The sequence below is a fragment of the Oncorhynchus masou genome, chromosome 23, assembly GCF_036934945.1.
Source record: "Oncorhynchus masou masou isolate Uvic2021 chromosome 23, UVic_Omas_1.1, whole genome shotgun sequence".
NCBI lineage: Eukaryota > Metazoa > Chordata > Actinopteri > Salmoniformes > Salmonidae > Oncorhynchus > Oncorhynchus masou.
Genome location: NC_088234.1, coordinates 38,605,632 through 38,627,887, shown reverse-complemented (window position 1 = coordinate 38,627,887; position 22,256 = coordinate 38,605,632).

The window sequence follows — 22,256 nt, the reverse complement described above, 5'->3', positions numbered from 1 at the left end:
CTCTCTTGAAAAAGCCAAAAACGGACACTTTAAGTGAGTTTGGTACACATCCGGTGGATAGGAAGCCATTTATTATGTTCACCATAGGAGGGCCAAACACAGGAAGTAGCTCTTCCAGTAGTTTAGTTCAGTTTCACAATTCCAGAAATGTAATCCTAGTAAAAATTCCCTGTCTTAGATCAGTTAGGATCACCACTTTATTTTAAGAATGTGAAATGTCAGAGTAATAGTAGAGAGAATGATTTACTTCAGCTTTTATTTATTTCATCACATTCCCAGTGGGTCAGAAGTTTACATACACTCAATTAGTATTTGGTAGCATTGCCTTTAAACTGTTTATCTTGGGTCAAACGTTTCAGAGAGCCTTCCACAATCTTCCCACAATAAGTTGGGTGAATTTAGGCCCATTATTCCTGACAGAACTGGTGTAACTGAGTCAGGTTTGTAGACCTCTTTGCTCGCACACACTTTTTCAGTTCTGTCCACAAATTTTCTACAGTATTGAGGTCAGGGCTTTGTGATGGCCACTCCAATACCTTGACTTTGTTGTCCTTAAGCAATTGTGTCACAACTTTGGAAGTATGCTTGGGGTCATTGTCCATTTGCAACCAAGGTACAACTTCCTGACTTTAACTTTCTGTCTTGAGATGTTGCTTCAATATATCCACAACATTTTCCCCCCTCATGATGCCATCTATTTTGTGAAGTGCACCAGTCCCTCTTGCAGGAAAGCACCCCACAACATGATCCTGCCACTCCCGTGCTTCAGGGTGCTTCATGATGCTGCCATCCCCCTTTTCATCCAAACATAACAATGGTCATTATGGCCAAACAGTTCTGAAAAGTACGATCTTTGTCCCCATGTGCAGTTGCAACCCATAGTCTGGCTTTTTTATGGCGGTATTGGAGCAGTGGCTTCTTCGTTGATGAGCGGCCTTTCAGGTTATGTCGATATAGGACTCATTTTACTGTGGATATAGATACGTTTGTACCTGTTTCCTCCAGCATCGTCACAAGGTCCTTTGCTGATGTTCTGGGATTAATTTTCACCTTTCGCACCAAAGTACGTTCATCTCTAGGAGACATAACGTGTCTCCTTCCTGAGCAGTATGGCAGCTGCGTGGTCCCATTATGTTTATACTTGCGTCCTATTGTTTGTACAGATGAACGTAGTACCTTCAGGCGTTTGGAAATGGCTCCCAAGGATGAACCAGACTTGTGAAGGTCTACAATTTATTTTCTGAGGTATTGGCTGATTTCTTTTGATTTTCCCATTATGTCAAGCAAAGAGGAACTGAGTTTGAAGGTAGGCCTTGAAATACATCCATAGGTACACCTCCTATCGACTCAAATTATGTCAATTATCCTATCAGAAGCTTCTAAAGCCATGGCATAATTTTCTGGAATTTTCAGTTTTCTTCTTAGTGTATTTAAACTTGTGATACAAGAATTGTGATACAGTGAATTATAAGTGAAATAATCTGTCTGTTAACAATTGTTGGAAAAATTGCATGCACAAAGTAGATGTCCTAACCGATTTGCTAAAAATATAGTTTGTTAACAAGAAATTTGTGGAATTGTTGAAAACCGAGTTTTAATGACTCCAACCTAAGTGTATGTAAACTTCCAACTTCAACTCTATATCTTCAAGAAAATTTCTTGTGACAAATGTTTTTTGTTTTTAGGGGTGCAACTGCATCTAGGGTATTACGCAAGGTTAAATTAAGATATTCAGTTAGGTTGAAACTAGATCCAGGGTATGTCGTCCTGAGAACGTCCTAAAATCATCCTTGGGGATGTCCCTAGAACAAATTGGGAACTAAACAAAACTTCCACAGGACCATGACACAAAATCCTTAAAACTTCTTAAAATCATCATTGGTGTAATGAATTCTCAGGGAGAAAAGGTGTAGATACACGCGCAGAGCGTGGCAGGTGTTATATCACCTTTGCAGAAGGCAGGAATCGTGGTCACAGGCAGGCAAACAGGCAGGTGAATCAAAACTAGGACTGAAGGCTATAACCGGTTCTCACAAACGAGTTAGGGCAAGGCTTAGTAGAGTCAAAACGAACAATACCTCACAAAGGCACAAACAGAATGAACTGAACTAAATAAGGAGCTGATGAGACCAGGTGACTAACTAAAACAGCTGAAATCAATGAACAAAAATGAAAGACAGGGCTACGTTCAAGAACACAAAGAAACAGCGCTATGTTCAATAACACAACGAAACACAGAAAGAAAATAAATACAAAACCTTACAATTGGTTGGGACATCCATGGACCAATCCAGAAACTAGACAAAACCTCCACAGGACCATGTCACATCGTCCTGGCAACTTTAGGCAACCATTTTGTGACGTTTCGTGGACGTCCTAATGCCTCTTTTTTGTTTGCAGGAAATAGAGCTATGACAGATGACAGGAAACCTTGTAACCCTAGTGACACAGAGACAGTCAATACTGCTGTACAAATAAAGTTATTCATAAAATGGTTTGACATGGTACATCATAGCTACACAGTCTGGTGTCTGCAGGCAAGATGGGAATGGGTGACCAGGTCGTGAGGTTTGGACATGAGGGGAAGTTCACTGCACTGAAAGCACTATAATGAACGGCACTATGGAGACGTGGAGTAAATACAGCATAATTACAGCAAAACACACAACAACAACATTCATTTATCATGATAGAGTTAATTGATGATGTTTACATTATAACTAATAGCAACAAGTACAGTAATTATATGACACCGTTATTGGTCCAGTACGGGAGTACGTTCCTATCTGACCTTGGAACTGTTGAGGTCTGAGGTTGGGGTACTGCAGTTTAGTTAAATTCATTGCAACGTTCAGTATTTGGAAGGACAGGATGTTACATTTCATAATAACTTTCATAAATAATACAATATTAATGCTTATACATTCTTTATAGATTATTAGAAATGGTATACATGCATTTGGATTGTTATAAAACGTATACATGTTTAATAGTTACTATTAATTGTTTGTACAATATTTATTTAAAAAAATGGAATGGCTTTTCTGGAAAGATAATAATAAAGTGTTAATGGATGGAAAATACTTTGTTTAGAGTGTAATTGTGTATGGCACAAGTCACACAACTCGTTAGGTCATTTGGAGGGTTCAAGAATGGGAGTATACAACAACCCCTTTGGGAGGTGTCTGTCAGCACCAGGATTGCTACATTTACATTGAGCACCACAGAAGAAGTCACCACACACTGTGAGGTGTGAGCCAATCACAACAGACCGATACAAGAAGCAAGGAAACGTGTGTCTGTTTGGCACTCGGGAAGACAAAGGTTGTAGCTGGGTGTTATGGTGGAATTGTTTAGGTAAGGGTGCTAGGTGGGACATCATTTGGATCTGCTGTATGGAGAACAATGGGGGGACAGAGATGTTGAGAATGTGATAGAGTAAAAGAGAGAAAGTGAAGAGTTCACTCCTATAACCTGTATATGTCTTCAGATGCACATTTCAAATATGGACAGTCCAGGTATATTTTACTGCCGATCTTGATAATGACCATGCCAGACACTTTTGGATAACATAAATAGGAAACTAATCAAATAATAACAATAGGCTACACCAATATTAGTTTCCATTCATACAAAGTGTTGAGTAAATTGCTACAATAGATTTGCTGTGGTAATCAAGGAAATTACGTTTCTCTCTTGTACTGAATGCTTGTTAATCTGTACAATACATTTGGACCTGAGTCTGTGCAAAAAGAGCTATGTTGTTTCGACGACAACATGTACCAGAGGGTGAACATACTGTATCTTGAAACATTTTGGTTGCAAGTGTATCACGCGGGCTATTAACCCGGGTGTCCCATGGGAGCAACCAACATCTTAGACCGTTTTCTACTGTTTTTGAAGTTAGCAGATGGGGCTACCTCATCACGTGACCATGAGCGGCTCATGTCCGCTATACAAGCAGGACTACTAATTTAGGGGGTAGATAAGCTTCAATATTGTGGATAGATTGTAGCTTCCGTCAATGTAATTGTCTGCATCATTTCCAATCGGCCATTTATTTTGTTTGGAAAATATATATATTTATAAATATACAAACATGCACATACCCACCTATATATAAATATACATATACATAGATATACCTCTTGGAATTATTGGCTAATTTGAACCTTTGAGTTGTTTATGTTTTAAATCTGTGATGCATGCAGAATTCACCTTGTAACCTGGCAGAATGAATGAATCAAACATAAAGTCAAAGGGCAGTGGGCCAGTTTCAAACCAATGCCGACTCTGGCATATCTGTGCCGGGGTAAACCACTGGACCACACAGGCGCTGAGGTAATAAATAATGTATTCGGCCTATTGCTTGCTTATAATAAAACAATTTATCTAAAAAAAATATATATTTTCCCTAAAAAAGACACAACTACCCATTACAAAAAAGGTAAATGTAGTATAATCCACATAAGAATTCATACGAGACTCACTGTAGCCTGAACGTAGCCTACATGAGGTACAATGTAGGTACGGTACTGCATTTGTATATAAAATACCGCTTCCAGCTGCCCCTGGCAGCGATTCAAAATATTTCTTCAGATAATCAAGTCCTCCTGCTGCAGGATTATTATCCTCCTGCGACGGAAGGGATCAAATGGTGCGGCAGGTAGCCTAGTGGTTAGAGTGTTGGACTTGTAACCCTTAAGGTTTCAAGATCGAATCCCAAAGCTGACAAGATAAGGCAGTCGTTCCTGTTCCTAGGCCGTCATTGAAAAGAAAACTTTGTTCTTAACTGACCTGCCTAGTTTAATAAAGGTAAAAAATATATTAAGATCTGACATCTGTAGGTTTTCATCCAATTGGTGACAGATTTTCATGTGAACATAAAAATTCTGCTCAAAGAAAATATCCCAACTGGCTCAGCAGTCACTGCATCACAATGTTGTGGTGGCACTACAGCTTGGGGTTTGATCCCAGGCTCTGTCATTAAAACTGGGACGTCCAGGGATGGGTTTGGCTGAGGGGCTTTACTTGGCTTGTGCTCTAGTGACTGTGCACCTGCTGGCTGACTTCAGTTGTCAGTTGGATGGAGTTTCCTCTGACACATTGGTGCTTCTGGGTTAAGAAGCATGGTTTGGCAGGTCATTCTTGGAGGACGCATGACTCAAACTTCATCTCTCCTGAACCTGTTGGGGAGTTTCAGTAATACTGTTCAAAAGTTTGGGGTCACTTAGAAATGTCTTTCTTTTTGAAAGAAAATAAAAAAGTGTCATTTAAAAAAAGAATAACATGAAATTGATCAGAAATACAGTGTAGACATTGTTAATGTTGTAAATGACTATTGTAGCAAGAAATGGCAGATTTTCTTCTTAGGGCTAGGCCCCTTCTTTCTCAATTTCTGCCTGAATGATGTGCCCGAAGTAAACTGCCTGTTGCTCAGGCCCTGAAGCCAGGATATGCATATAATTGGTACCATTGGAAAGAAAACACTTTGAAGTTTGTCAAATGTTGAAATAATATAACACAATAGATATGGTAGGAGAAAATCCAAAGAAAAACCAACCGTAATATTTTCTTTTTGAGAAACCATCCTCTTACAATGGGAAGTATAAGGGCATTCTGAAAATGTGCTCCCAAGATGCAATTGCTATGGCTTCCACATGATGTCAGCAGTCCATGTTCAAGGTTCCAGACTTGTAACTTCCAAAACGAATAAGAAATATCAGTTTAGGTACAGGGACACAGTCTTGGAAATCTGTGTTTGCACGCGTCATGAAGAAAGGACTTACCTGCTAAAATCGGTTTCCTATTGAACATACTTCTTTCCGTTAGAAATATTATAGTTTAATAACATTTTAGGGTATCTAAGGAGTACATGGAAACGTATTTTGACTTGTTGAAAAGTTTAGGGGTAGATTTTCAGATTCCTTTCTCTGCATGTTGAACGAGTGGATTACTCAAATCGCTGGCGCCAACTAAACAGACTTTTTAGGATATAAAGAAGAATTTTATCTAACAAAACGACACTACATGTTATAGCTGGGATCCTTTGGATGACAAATCAGAGGAAGATTTTCAAAAAGTAAGTGAATATTTAATCGCTATTTGTGAATTTATGAAACCTGTGCCGGTGGAAAAATATTTTTATGTGGGCGCCGTCCTAAAACAATCGCATGACATGCTTTCGCTGTAATTTCGCTCCTGTAAATCGGTTGAATATGACTGATATGATACTTATATTTACCTAAATGTTTAATATCCATAATTTTTATGATTATTTATTTTAATTGTGCTCCCTCCAGTTTCACCGTTAGATGTCCCGCTAGGGAGACACCTAGCCTTAATTTGAGCTGGATCTTACCGGAACAGAATCCGGCACCTCTAGACTGTTTAGTTCCAGAACCCATTTGCACTATTTGCAATGTACCAATCAGAGTTAGGCTAATTGAAGTTGACTCCACTGTAATTCTCCTGGCTGGCCCCTAAAAAAACGTCATGTGAAAACATGCCTGATAATTGATTGGTGTTGGGCCAGCCATTTGCGCAACAAAGTAGCCTATGTAGACCATCCGGTGGGATATGCTGTGGTGGGATAGAGAAGCTCGCCTGTATCTCACACAGAACTAGAATTAAATTCACTTTCTATGATCTCTCTCGCTCTCTCTGCACTCTGGTAGAAATGAGCCTGCAACTCTCATCTCTCCAACGTTGGACTTCATCATATATTTCCTTATAGAATCCTATGCACAAGAAATTAAATAAGGAGTAGGGCTACACTTTGGATTATGTGTAGCCCAATCAACAGGCATGCCTGCAGTCGGGAACGCACAGCAAATCTGTCAGTGGACATTATGCAGCCAAAACAGGCCTTTCCCAATATTTCAAATACAGTTGCGGGAAAAGCTTAAAAAGCAAATGGATCCTGCTGAAAAAGACAAGACTAATGTGTCTGTAGGCTACCAAGTTATCAACTTCCAAATAGGCCTATTGAGCAAACAGCAATGTTCTACCAAGTAAAACAAGAGCGAGATAAGCTTTTGGCAGGAGCGGATCGGCCATCGCCTGTGAGTGAGCTGAGCATCATTGGGTGAGTCAGTGAGACTGGAAAGTTTTTCTAGGACTATAATTTCCTCCTCATATTGTACAATACATGTCTCCTCACCAGTGGCGACCCGACATTCAGGGCAAGTGGGGCAGAGCTTTTTGAGCCTCACCTGTTTAACAACATTTTTTTAATAATCTGTTTGTCAGTGTCAAAGTATCCTGTCATTTTGATCATTTGTGAGGTATTAAAAAATATTCTGCTTCATCTAAAAGTATGTAGAGTTGCATGAAATGCGATAATAAAGGCCAAATTGTTCCGGAACCCTAGGCTATAAAAAATGCTCCCCCATGTTTGGAGGTGCCGGAACAAAACATTTGCCCAAGAAGGAGGTGACCTGGGATGCTCTGAGGTACCAGAACGCATGCAAAAACATATCCTTTATAATGAAGCATTGACTGCTTTATCATGTTTTTGCAAACTGGCATAGAACTGGCATAGGTGCTTGCAACTTCTACTCTACTCTACTTCCAACTCTACTGATCTATGCCAGTATGCAAAAGCATGATAAAGCTTTCAATGCTTTATTATTAAGGAGATTGAGCAACTGAGCAACCGGGCAAGAAGGACCTTGGTCAGGGAGGTGACCAAGAAACCAATGACCACAGAACTACAGAGTTCATTGGCTAAAATGGGAGAACCTGACAGAAGGACAACAGTCTCTACAGATGTCACCAATCTGGGCTTTATGGTTGAGTGGCCAGATGGAAACCACTCCTGAAAAAAGGCACATGACAACACGCCTGGAGTTTGCAAAAAGGTACTTGAAAGACTGAGATCATAAGGCAAAATATTCTGTGGCCTGATGAGACAAACTTTGAAGTCTTTAATGCAATGCACTGTCTGGAGAAAACCAGGCACAGCTCATCACCTGTCTAACACCATCCCTACCGTGAAGCATGGTGGTGTCAGCATCATGCTATAGGGATGCTTTTCAGCGGCAGTGACTGGGAGACTGGTAAGGATAGAGGAAACAATGAATGGAGCCAAATACAGCAAATGCTTGATGAGAACCTACTTCATAGTGCAAACAACCTTAGACAGAGGCGAAGATTTACATTCCAACAGGACAATGACCCCTAGCATACAGCCAATGCAATGCTGGAATGGTTTCAGAACAAGAATGTGAATGTCCTTGACGCCCCGCCAAAGCCCAGACTTTAGTCCCATTAATAATCTGTTCAAAGACATGAAGATTGATGTTCACCGCTGCTCCCCATCTAACTTAACAGAGCTTGAGAAAATCTGCAATCTGAGAAAATTGCAAAATACCGATGTGCAAAACTGATACAGACATAGCCAAGACGACTCAAAGCTGTAATCGTTGCCAAAGGTGTTTTTACAAAAGTATTGAATCAGGGTTGTGAATGCCTACGTAAATGAGATATTTCTCTATTTCATTTTCAATACATTTGTAAAAATTGGTGTGTGTTGTGTACAATCGTGTATGTGAATGTGTGTTGGTTGTGTGTAGGAGTGTCCATGTAGAGTGTCGGTGAGTGTGTATACGGTTTGTATCAGTGGCGGTTGGTGCTGTTTAAGATTAGGGAGGACAAACTTTTTTCATTTCTATTACAGCATATTGGTTGAATCATTCATACTCCATTCAACTAGCTCATTCTAACATCAATAGGCTTAGGCTACTACACACTACTAGAATTTGGCTTATACCCATCTTGAGGTTGCTACAACCTAGCCTACAAAGGAAAGTTTCTAACATATGTGCGTGCACAGGTTAAGAAACAACTTGGAGTAATGAAGGTGACAGACAGTGACACATTCAATCCCACCTTGCACAATCTTGCCTGCATCTAGCTGATCTAGTGTGTAATCATTAGTCAAAAGGAGAGTTTCTATTGGACAAATTCAGTTAGGTCCATCCGCGTTTCGTTCCGGTTGCTTCTGTTTAAGCAACATTTTGCAACAGAATTGGCGGAGTGAATACACCCTTGATCACCCGCAGTTCACTTTCATAGCAGCCATAAAAACAGCATCATCACATCTACGCGCTCTCTTCCTCTCCCTTTGCTTATGGATTTCAGTGCACAACACAACAGCTGTCAGTGACCAGGTGAAAAAGCCTATCCAAAATAAACCTTCATACCATAACCGCAGGTAGCCTAGTGGTTAGAGAATTGGGTTAGTAACCAAAAGGTTGCTGGATTGAGTTGACAAGGTAAAAATCTGTTGTTCTAAACCTGAACAAGGCAGTTAACCCACTGTTCCCCGGTAGGCTGTCATTGGAATGAAGAATTTGTTCTTACCTGATTTGCCTAATTAAATAAAGGATACATAACTGCTACACACAGCTTACATCGTTGTCACCTTATTAGCTAACATCAGAGTCAACATAGCTACTAGAACTACATGTTAGTAAGCCCGCAATCCGAATCCATGTGTACAAGTGCGCAATACAATGTACAGCAAGCAGTTTAGCAGTTACCCCAGTGGGAATACATTAATTAAATCGAAAGCTTACCTTGACTTGGAATAGTTGGCGTATTGGATAGCCTTAGCCAGCTAGCTAACATAAATATCATTCCTCTCTGTTTGAGTCAAGTTGTTGAGTATGCTAAATAAGCTAGCTGCATTAGCTTGCAGAGTAAGTGAAAGTTAAAAAAAGAGAAATGAAGCTCTCTCTTTGCTCCTCCATAATTTTTGAAGAAATACATTTGTTCAAAACTGTTCAACTATGATCTTTTCTCTATTTTTTGTCAACTACTCAACACATTTTATAAACTGCAGTGCTAGCTAGCTGAAGCTTATGCTTTCTGTACTAGATTAATTCTCATTTTGATTGGATGGACATGTCAGTTCATGCTGCAAGAGCTCTGAAAGGTTGGAGGACGTCCTCCAGAAGTTGTCATAATTACTGTGTAAGTCTATTGGAGTGGGTGGGAACCATTAGCCTCCTTGGTTTGTATTGAAGTAAATATACCCAGAGGAGGACATAAAATAGTGGCCCTCCGGCTACACCATGGTGCTACATTAGAAGGTCCTGTTGAAGCTACTGTATACTGTCATTGCAAAACAGTGTGTTTGGCGACGTGAATATATTTAGTATGGTTTAATCTTTTTTTAATGGTTTGTTATTTTTATTTTTAGGAAATTAACTGGGTTCCTACTGGTTCTCCCCTTCTTCCACTGAGGAGCCTCCACTGGGCTTGGGGGTAGAAGCTGTCTCTGAGCCTGTTGGTCCAAAAGCTGATGCTCTGGTACCGTTTGCCGGACGGTAGCAGAGTGAACAGTCGATGGCTTGGGTGGCTGGAGTCTTTGGCCATTTCTGGGCCTTCCACTGACACTGCCTGATATAGAGATCCTGGATGGCAATGAGCTCAGCCCCAGTGGTGTACTGGGCTGTCCGCATCACCCTCACTTTGTGGTCAAGGCTGGTGCATTTGCCATACCAAGTGGTGATGAAGCCAGTCAAGATGCTCTCGATGGTGCAGCAGTATAACTTTCTGAGGATCTGAGGGCCCATGCAAAATAGTTTCAGTCTCCTGAGGGGAAGAGGCTCTGCCGTGCCTTCTTCACAACTGTGCGGGTGTTTGTGGACCATGTTAGGTCCTTAGTGGTCCTTGTGGAATAAGTCAATGGCTATGAATACTTTATGAAGGCACTGTATGCAAACACAACTGGTTTTGTACAAGAATGGAGTGCAACAGCCCATGGTTTCAGCCCATGGTTTTGAAGAGGCAGAGTAGCTGACAATAAAGATATGATCAAAGATACAGAGGTACTGGTACGAAGACACTTTTAAACATATTTCTACTACTAAGTAAATACATGTAAAATATTTATTAAGCCCATTTCACATTAACAGTTGTCACAAAGTGCTTTTACCTTTACCTTAGACCCCAAAGATCAAGCATAAGTATAGTGGCAAGAAAAATAATGACGAAAACTTGAGGGGAACCAGACTCAGAGGGGTTATATTATATATTATCTATGAAAGATCAAGTGGACGAAAGATTGCACAGCAGATCCAACAACCTATCAAGTTGACGGGTAGAGAAAATAACAAAGTAAATAGTAAAAAGTGACAGTTGCATAATAACTGATCTTCTGTTCAGTAGTGGTGCTACAAGTGAGATTGGTACAGCAACTATATACACACAAACCTCCGAAACCCAAATCTTTCTCACCATGACACGTCAGTGCCTTGGAAGAGGCAAGTTGACCTGAACAAGACCAACTGGCTTGAATTCAGCTTGGCAGAATGTGTATGTTTTGTATTTCTTGGCTGATAAAATTATAAGCCATGCGATAATCTTGATGAAATTGATCACTATTCAAATCAACCAACCAAGATGCTGCCTCTTCAAAGCATGGGCTGAAACCAGAGAGCAGCTAGGCAGAGGTAAAGTAGGTCTACATGATGTACAGAATATCATGCGAATGCCACATGTAACTGCTCAATGTTCTACTCAAAAAATGCTTTACATTAATCTGACTAAGGGTTTTCCTCTGGTGAAGCAGACCAAAATGCAGCGTGATGGTTATTCATGTTCTTTAATTAAGGAACTCGACATGAAATAACTAACAAAACAATAAATGTGTAAAAACCTAAACAGTCCTATCTGGTGAAAACACAGAGACAGGAACAATCACCCACAAACACACAGTGAAACCCAGGCTACCTAAATATGGTTCCCAATCAGAGACAATGACTAACACCTGCCTCTGATTGAGAACCATATCAGGCCAGACATAGAAATAGACAAACAAGACATCCAACACAGAATGCCCACTCAGATCACACCCTGACCAACCAAAACATAGAAACATACAAAGCAAACTATGGTCAGGGTGTGACACTGACTGAGGCCTTTTAGATCTTATGTACTGGAAACATGGTTACTTTTCATATTGTAATGATTAGGACATTTGAGAAGGGTCAGGACTTTCATTTTTAAAAATCAGGAATAACTACCTGGAAACTGTGCCTCCATCACATCCCCTGCTCAGTCAGTTCAATAGTAAAGGAATGTGTGGCCCTGGACCACACTATAGTACGAAATGAAATAAATAGTCAGCTCTTTATAAACCTCTGGTGTGGTTTACAGTTCAACTGGAGTGCCAGACAATAGACACAGTGACACAGGAACAAAGGGAGAGATTCAGAGAGATTTGTCATCTGAAATGTGAGGAATGACAGAGGAATGGAGGACAAATAAAGCATACAAACTCATTTAACTGGCCTACTCTATCATGGCTTTAAAAGGTTCCCAGATGTGTAGAAGCACACACGGTAACTCACTACCAGAGGGATTCTTTATAATGAGGAGTTTAATATCAAATAGAAATCTCAGTGTGTGTGTGTGTGTGTAGGTTCTAAATCTCTACCTTTATTGTACCAGAGACACTTAATCCATTGAGGATTGCCTATATTATAATGAACATGTAGTTTAAAATTATCTCTGTAGAAGTGACTGAATCTGAGGGAGCAGTTGGCACCTTAGCAGAGACTGGAGCAGGACCCCAGGCTGGGAGTTGAGAAAACTGCTCTAAAGTCCTGATGAACATTAAAGTCCCTGGCCAGATCTGTTAAATAATTGCTAATAGGTGATAAAACTGGCTGAGGTCACCTCGCAAATCTGCTCAAATAGTGTGTGTATCAAATCAAAGTGTACTGGTCACGTGCACAGTATAAAGGGTGTAAATAGAAGTGGTAAACTACAAATATTAATGTAAGAAAATATATACACAAAGTTACAATAAACGTGAGAAAACCCCCCGCTAAAGAGCAAAGTTGTATGTGTGTGTCTGAGGTCACCTCCCAACTATTTTCCAACAGATTATTTTTATCTGGCTTCAAACCTACAGTAGTGTTGGCAGCACAGGTCCCGAGCTTTCATAACCTATCACCACTGGAAAGTGGGACAATCAAACAAATTATAGGGTGGCCACCCAACTCTGCCCAACGTGGGTAAAAATGCGTTTTGGTGATGAAAATACAATTGACATGTTCTGAATCCTTCAGTGGGATCTTTGTCTATCATAAACGAAAAATCCAAAAAGTCATAATATAATATATCCTATAATAAGCACCTAGCTGTGTTGACAGAGCGGAGCCGCTTTCTCGCAGTGACTTTTGAGGATTTTAACTTGTGGTGGTCATCTGTATAGTTGTTTCCGTGGTTCGCAAGAAGCTAAATTAACATGTTCAGTTAATGTAAAAGGCTTTGAAAATAAGCTTGCGGTACTCTCAATTCTCAGTTGACATTTCCCAAAGAAACGCTTGTTTTTTAAACATTTTTCACCCTAATTTTGGCCATTGTTCTTCTTTATTCTTTATTTCCTTTGTTTTGTCTTTATTTAGTTTGGTCAGGGCATGAGCTGGGGTGGGCAGTCTATGTGTGTTTTTCTATGTTGGGGTTTTGAGTTCAGCCTAGTATGGTTCTCAATCAGAGGCAGGTGTTGTTAGTTGTCTCTGATTGAGAATCATACTTAGGTAGCCTGGGTTTCACTTTAGAGTTGTGGGTGTTTGTTTCCGTGTGAGTGTTTGTTGCCACATGGTACTGTTTCGGTTTTCGGTCATGTTCACGTTTATTGTTTTGTATTTCATAGTGTTCTGTTTATATCGTATAATAAACGTTATGGACACTTACCACACTGCGCATTGGTCCTCCGATCCTTCTCGCTTCTCCTCCTCAGAGGAGGAAGAATGCCGTTACACATTGTATAAGAGTAAAAACTCAAATAGCTTTTTAAAGGATTATGATAGAGACATGGGGTTTTCACTATTGGTTTTCTTATACAATTAAGAATTATTTTACCCATTGGTCAAAAGATGCATTTTTGATTGGACACCCTAGATATTACCATCAAAAACAAGTACAAATATGTCACCCATCAGACTATTCTTGATTTGATCTTATTGCACCTGTCTCGAAACGGGGTCAGGGGAAAAAATACATGTCATCTATGCACTTAAATAGTTTGGCGGTCGACGTCACCGGCCTTTTAGCCATCGATCCACCTTTCATTTTCCATTGGTTTTGTCTTGTCTTCCCTAACACCTGGTTTGAATTACATGTTGTGTATTTAACCCTCTGTTCCCCCCATGTCCTTGTCCGGAATTGTTTCTTGTTGTGCTTGTGTACGTTATGCTGGTGGATACTGGGTTTTGCTTGACCCATTCATTGATTTTTCTGTTTATGGTGTTTTTTATGTTTATTAAACGACACTTTTGTAAATCAGTTTTCGCTCTCCTGCGCCTGACTTCTCTGCTGCCAGTACGCACCCCTTTACAATTAAGACCTTAATGAGCTAGCTAGATGGATGTCGTCAATATAACAATTTGTTCTGCACTTTTAAAATGTACAGCGACAGAATTCAGAATATGGGCCGTTCTCACAGTATTCTCCCTGTACACCAAGTCAGAACCATAGGATAAATATAGGGGACATATAAAGCAGACAATGAAAGCTCTTACAATATTTGATGATGTCATTTCTCTAAAACAGGCTATAGGCTAAATGTGCACCACCAAATCAGAACAGTAGGATAAGTTACGAGGTGAAAATGGAGCAAATTATTAGGGTGAGGCACATTGGCTACTAATAGTTTACTACACAAAGTACACTTAGTATTACTTTCTTAGCTACAGTTTACATATCTCCCTGACATATTCCATAATTTATGCAGCAGCATACAATACATCTTTGGCCTCACCTTGTTGTGCTGTGCTCATTTGAAAAGAAAGGTGGCGAGGCGGTCCATCTTGTGGGCTCTAGAAAGAGGCCCGAAATACCGACTTGGAATTCAGATTTGGATGACCATTCAAAATAATATTCTACATTTTTCCAGTCGGAGCTAGTTTTATCCGAGTTCCCAGTTGTCTTGAACTCATTAAAGTCTGAAATGTCCCATATCCGAGTATCCAATTGTTTTGAAAGTGGCTGGAAAGTCATGCTGGTTTGACAGCATGGACAATGTATTCAAACATTTGTGGCCTATGGCGTTACCCCCTTTTTCGGGATATCCAATTGGTAGTTAGCATCTTGTCTCATTGCTGCAATTCCCCTACGGACTCAGTGAAGGTCAGGAGCCAAGCACTGCTTGCTTAACCCGGGAAGCCAGCCGCACTAATGTGCCTGAAGAAACACTGTCGAACTGACGACAGAAGTCGACCCACCGGCTCACCACAAGTCTCTAGAGCACGATGAGACAAGGACATCCCGGCCAGCAAAACCCTCCCTTAACCCGGACGAAGCTGGGCCAATTGTGTGCCAGTCTCCCGGTCTGGGCCGGTGGTGGCACAGCATGGGATCGAATGCGGGGCGGCAGTGGCGACTTAGCAGTCATTGTTGAATTTGCGATTTCCAACTTGTAATGATTCTGTTCAATGGCAGATAAGCACCGATACGTTTGATCTATAATTTCTCTTCATATGACAAGGATTGAAAAAATATTTGCCAGTAGATTACCGACTTGATGCATGATGATGACCGCTTGTCTAGCTTTCTAGCTAACATTTTGAAAGTATGCTGTTGACATGATCAGTCCAATCAAAGCTAAGGTAGATATAACGTGATTTATCATCATTTTATCTGTGGCCAATGACCTTGAGCCTTCTTGCATGGGCACTTCTAATGTAAGTCTATGGAAGGTCTTGAATTTTTAAACTCTACCCGTAGATTATGTTTTACATTGTTTGCAAACTGATATGTTGTTTGCAAACTGATATGTATTTAATGCCAAAATAACATGCAAAACATGTTAAACAACATAGTGAGGCTCTACCCCACCTTCCCTGAATGACGTGTCGCCACTGCCGATGTGTCTGTCTTCACTTGTAACCTGTGAGAAAGACCCGATCATGTGAGTGAGAGGTGCTTTGGAGCATGCAGCACTCAGGGAGAAGGGCACAACGCAGCACTCCAGTCCAAGGTCACAACGGCAAGGATTTTTTTGGGTGCATTACGGCCACATAAAGGGGATGCCGCTGGGAAATTCGAGGCATTATCAAATGCTTGTCAAATTGTGAATGACTGATGAAGTGTGTACAGCCTGCGCAAAAAAAAACAAAGCAGAGCTCATGCCTTTCAAGGTACTTTTTTCAAATCATCATTAGAGTCGCATCATGCAGCCTTAAAATGTATTCAAAATCAAAACATTATTTTTTTTTTTTACCAGGCAAGTCAGTTAAGAACAAATTCTTATTTTCAATGACGGCCTAGGAACAGTGGGTTAACTGCCTGTTCAGGGGCAGAACGACAGATTTTGTACCTTGTCAGCTCGGGGATTTGAACTTGCAACCAAGGTAAATGGAGCATATAGATGGAGACTAAATCCCACACTTCTAAAGCAACCTGAATTTTGTGCATTCATCAAAGAGCAGATCAATATTTTTACTTTGACAAACAAACCCTCTGCTCCTGACAGCTTCATTCTTTGGGACACATTGAAGGCCTATCTGAGGGGACAGATTATTTCCTATACTAAAGGGCTGAAGAAAAAACACGGTGCGGAACTGATTGCCCTTGAATCTGAAATCTCCGAGCTAGAGAGAACCTACCAAAGAGGCCCGACTAAAGATCTATACAGGCTTTTGGTAAATAAAAAACTTAAATATAATATTCTGAACACATATCAAGCTGAGAGGGCCATCACTAAATCAAAACAGCGTTATTATGAGCTTGGAGAGAATGCTCACAAAGTATTGGCATGGTAGCTGAAAGCAGAGGAAAGTAAGAGGACAATTAATGCCATAGAAACTCTTACTAAAGAGATATCCTTCGACCCTACTGAAATTAATAATACTTTTAAGAAATACTATGAAGACCTCTACACTTCCCAATCAAGCGATGATCTATCAGAGATGGACTCCTTTCTCTCCTCTCTCAACCTCCCATGCCTGTCAGGGGAAGACAGCGAGCGCCTGAGTGAACACTTCTCAGTTCCTGAATTGTTGGGGGCCATTAAATCCCTACCTTCTAATAAATCTCCTGGGGAGGATGGCTTCCCTCCAGAGTTCTATAAAGAATTTAGGGAGCTGTTGGTCCCCTACCTTATGGAGGTACTTAAAAAAGCCAGAGAAGACAACTGCTTTCCAGAGTCCTTCTCTCAAGCAGTGATTACTGTAATCCACAAGAAAGGGAAAAACCCGCTAAAGTGCGCCTCCTATAGACCAATCTCTCTCCTTAACACAGATTGTAAACTGGTCACCAAGATGCTATCTAAGAGACTGGAGTCATGTCTTCCCCTGTTGGTCAACCCAGATCAGACTGGCTTCATAATTAATAGATTGTCCTCCAACAATCTCAGAAGGTTCTTTGATATAATTCACCTTGCTAACAAAAACAAAATACCTAGTGTCGCAGTCTCCCTCGACGCTGAAAAGGCCTTTGATAGGGTTGAATGGCCATACCTCATTCGCGTCTTGGAAACGTTTGGTTTAGGTACCGTGTTTGTAAAATTGATAAAATCACTCTACAAATCTCCTAAAGCTAGGATTGCTACCAATGGGATTACTTCCTCCTCTTTCCCTCTTTATAGGGGGAACAGACAAGGTTGCCCAATTAGCCCCCACCTCTTTGCCCTCGCCATCGAACCGTTGGCTGAGGCTATTAGAACGTGCCCTGACATACATGGCTTTGAGGTGGGCCCCCATACCCATAAATTATCACTCTTTGCGGACGACATTGTCTTATTTCTAACAAACCCAGAACACTCCCTCTCTCACTTGCAGATCCTACTACAGTGTTACAGTTCTTTCTCTGGATATAAGGTCAACCTTGATAAAAGCGGAATCTTACCGTTGTCTGTCTTTGACCATCATACCATCAAGCACAAGTTTCCTTTCAGATGGTTGCCTATGGGCTTCACATATTTGGGCATAATGGTGGATGGTAATCTGAACAACCTCTATAAACTCAATCTGGCCAGTTTGTTGCAAAAGGTGGAGGTTGACCTTTGTAAATGGATGGACTTACCTCTCACTCTACTGGGTAGAATCAATGTAATTAAAATGAATGTCCTGCCCAGGTTTCTATATCTGTCTCAATCTCTCCCTATCCCTGTTCCCGCAGCATTTTTTTCCTCTCTCGACAAGCTGACCAGACGGTTTATCTGGCACGGCAAAACCCCTAGGGTTGGCCTGGATAAACTGACCCTTGATTACAGTCAAGGGGGCTTAAACCTCCCCTATTTTAGAATGTACTACTGGGCTGCACAGTCTAGGTTTCTGGTTCAGAGGTTTGACAAGGGTCCCTCTCCCTCATGGTTGAACATTGAAAAGCTTGAGGTAAATGATGACACTGGGGCAGATTTGTTTTACAAATGGGACAGAAAATCTATAAAAACCATCACAGACAACCCTTTAATCATACATTCTGTCCTGGCATGGTGCAAACTACATGAGCTGTTCGGACGAGGGGGATTCCTTTCCCCTAAAACCCCTTTATGGAACAATAGATTGATCCCTATGTTTTTCCAGAATAGTAACTTTAGACCATGGTCTGATAAGGGTATCACTCTTCTGGAACATTGTTACGAGGAGGGAGTTCTTATGTCTTTTGATCAGCTGAAACAGAAATACCATTTGCCTAACAGGGACTTCTTTAGCTACCTACAACTACGAAACTTTATTAGGGTGACTCTCAAGGGACAATGGAACCTACCTAAGATGTCACCTATTGAACAACTCTGCCACGCAGACCAACCACTGTTCAAGACCATTTCCCGTGTTTACAATGCTCTTATGTCAGGACTAACACTGCCTGGGCTAGATAAACCCCGACTTAGATGGGAGAAAGATCTGGGTATTGATCTTGATGAGGATCTATGGAGTGACCTATGCAGGGATGGGGCTACATCCACATTGAACTCCAGATACAGACTGATCCAGTTTAATTTCCTCCATCAGCTCTATATCACCCCATCTAGACTGCACAAGTTCAACCCAGATATCTCCTCCCTATGTTTTAGATGTGGCTCAGATGAAGGAACATTCCTCCATTCCACTTGGCAGTGTTCAAAACTACACGGTTTCTGGCAGGGGGTATGCGATACCATATCCTCAATTCACGGGGTTGCATTCCCTTTAGACCCGGAGGTCTGTCTACTGGGTAACTTTACTAACACCAATCTTAGGCAAAGCCATACTATAAAGCTAACAGAAATATTGCTAGCGATTGCCAAGAAATGTATTGCCTTGAAATGGAAATTGGATTCCTCCCTGCCAGTTGCAATGTGGCTTTCGGAAGTTAATAGTTGTATCCCTTTGGAGAAAATCACTTACTGCTTGAGGAATAAGTTAAAGACATTTTACAGAATTTGGCAACCTTTTATTGACTATATGGAGAATCTCCCCCCACATCTCATTGATTGAATCTATATATAATCCTCACATAATGTTTCACACGTAATGTATAATATGTAGCCTACGGCAGGTGATCCAATGTCTCGTTATTTTTTTATTTTTTTATTATTATTTTTTATTATTGTATGTTTGTTTATATAATTATTATTTATTTTTGTTACGTTCGTCTGTTACTGTCACTTTGTCCTATCGTTGTCTAATATCTTTTCACTTTTGTTTTGAATGTTCTTAATTGGAAAATGCAAAAAAAATATATATAAAAAAAATGTTTTTTCCTCCATCAATCTACACACAATAACCCATAACGACACAGCAAAAACAAACAAACAAACTTAAAATATCACATTTACATAAGTATTCAGACCCTGTACTCAGTACTTTGTTGAAGCACCTTTGGCAGCAATTACAGCCTTGGGTCTTCTTGGGTATGACACTACAAGCTTTGCAACCTGTATTTGGGGAGTTTCTCTCATTCTCTTCAATCGCTGTCAGGTTGGATGGGGAGCGTTGCTGCACAGCTATTTTCAGGACACTCCAGAGATGTTCGATCGGGTTTAAGTCCGGGCTCTGGCTGGGCCACTCAAGGACATTCAGGAGATTTGTCCCGAAGCCACTCCTGCGTTTTAATAGTCATAGAAAAGGTTCTCTCTGCTACCGCATGGCAAGTTGTACCGGAGTGCCAAATCTAGGTCCAAAAGGCTCCATAACAGCATCTACCCCCGAGCCATAAGACTGCTGAACAATTAGTCAAATGGCCACCCAGTCAATTTACATTTGGCGTATGTGACAAATACAATTTAATTGATTTGATCTCAGTGTCATATGCTGTCGCCTATTTTTCAATTGTAGGCCTATCTATAAATGCTGATACACGCTGACAAAATACTTCATATGAGTGGCCTAATGTAATTTTCTGGACCTTGTAAACTTTTGAGAATACACCCATAACTGATCCAAAACTCGTTTTTCAACCACTCCACACATTTCTTGTAAACAAACTATATTCTTGGCAAGTCGGTTGGGACATGTACTTTGTGCATGACACAAGTAATTTTTCCAACAATTGTTTACAGACAGATTATTTCACTTATAATTCAATGTATCACAATTCCAATGGGTCAGAAGTTTACTTGGAAAATTCCAGAAAATTATGTCATGGTTTTAGAAGCTTCTGATTGGCTAGTTGACATCATTTGAGTCAATTGGAGATGTACCTGTGGTTGTATTTCAAGGCCTACCTTCAAACCCAGCATGGCTACCACAGCAATCTGCAGTGATATGCCATCCCATCTGGTTTGGGCTTAGTGGGACTATCATTTGTTTTTCAACAGGACAATGAACCAACACACCTCCAGGCTGTGTATGGGCTATTTTACCAAGAAGGAGAGTGATGGAGTGCTGCATCAGATGACCTGGCCTCCACAATCCCCCAACCAAATTGAGATATTTTGTGATGAGTTGGACCACAGAGTGAAGGTAAAGCAGCCAACAAGTGCTCAGCATATGTGGGAACTCCTTCAAGACTCTTGAAAAGCATTCCAGGTGAAGCTGGTTGAGAGAATGCCAAGAGTGTGCAAAGCTGTCATCAAGGAAAAGGGTGGTTATTTGAAGAATTTCAAATATATAAAATATATTTTGATTTCTTTAAAACTTTTTTGGTTACTACATGATTCCATTTGTGTTATGTCATAGTTTTAATGTCTTCACTATTCTACAATGTAAAAAATAGTAAAAAAAAAATAAAGAAAAACCCTTGAATGAGTAGATGTTCTGAAACTTTTGACCGGTAGTGTAAATACCTTTTTAGTGGAGGTGCGAGAGGTGGGTGGGTAGAATTGAGTGGATTCTGGCCGTAAAATGGCAGCTTTGGCTCAGTTCAGGCTGACAGATCTGGCCCGATTGTCATTCATTTTGGACTCGGGCCGGATCCGGCAGCCAGATCTGCGGCAGCAGTTTTAGATCTGGCATACCGGAATCAGGCTAGATGTGCGCCAGACGTGTGTGCTACCTGGGTAGAGACTTACCCAGAAAGACTCACAGCTGTAAACGGTGCCAAAGATGATTCTAACATGTATTGACTCAGGGGTATTAATACTTATGTAAATGAGATATCTGTATTTCCTTTTTCAATAAATTTGCAAACATTTCTAAAAACATGTTTTCACTTTGTCATTGTGGGGTAATTGTGTGTAGATGGGTGAGAGAGAAGAAAATCATATTTAATCCATTTTGAATTCAGGTTGTAATGCAACACAATGTGGAAGTAGTCATGGGGGATAAGTACTTTCCGAAGGCACTGCGTATGCTTGTTTTACTCCTTTGTTTGTAAACACTGTATTGCTTCAAAACATGGTAAAAACTATCATTTTGATCTCATGGATGGTCAGTGGGTGGGAGTCGTGACACCCCATCTCTGAGCTGTTGACCCACCCCTTAACTGTTTGACCGCTTTGTTATTGTTTGAAGTGCAGACTGCCCCTTTATATATGACATATCCACTTTACAGCAATCCTGATTTGTGGCACGGAGAAACGTTTTACATTTTTTTTATTCACCCAACTGTGTGTTAATGTATGATCTACTTCCATCAACTGACAAATAGCAGTGTTAGGGCTGAGCAAGTGTGCCTGACTCTAATCTGTAGATAATACCACATATAATAATAACAAATATGGTATCTAACAGTCTCCCCGTCTCTGAGTCGGGAGCAGGATACAGTAAATACTGGATCATTATCGCACGGTCACTCTGGTCTAGTGAGCAGGAACGTAACATTTCCAGCCCCCTCTCTGATATACTGGAATATTTCACTTTGATATTACACTA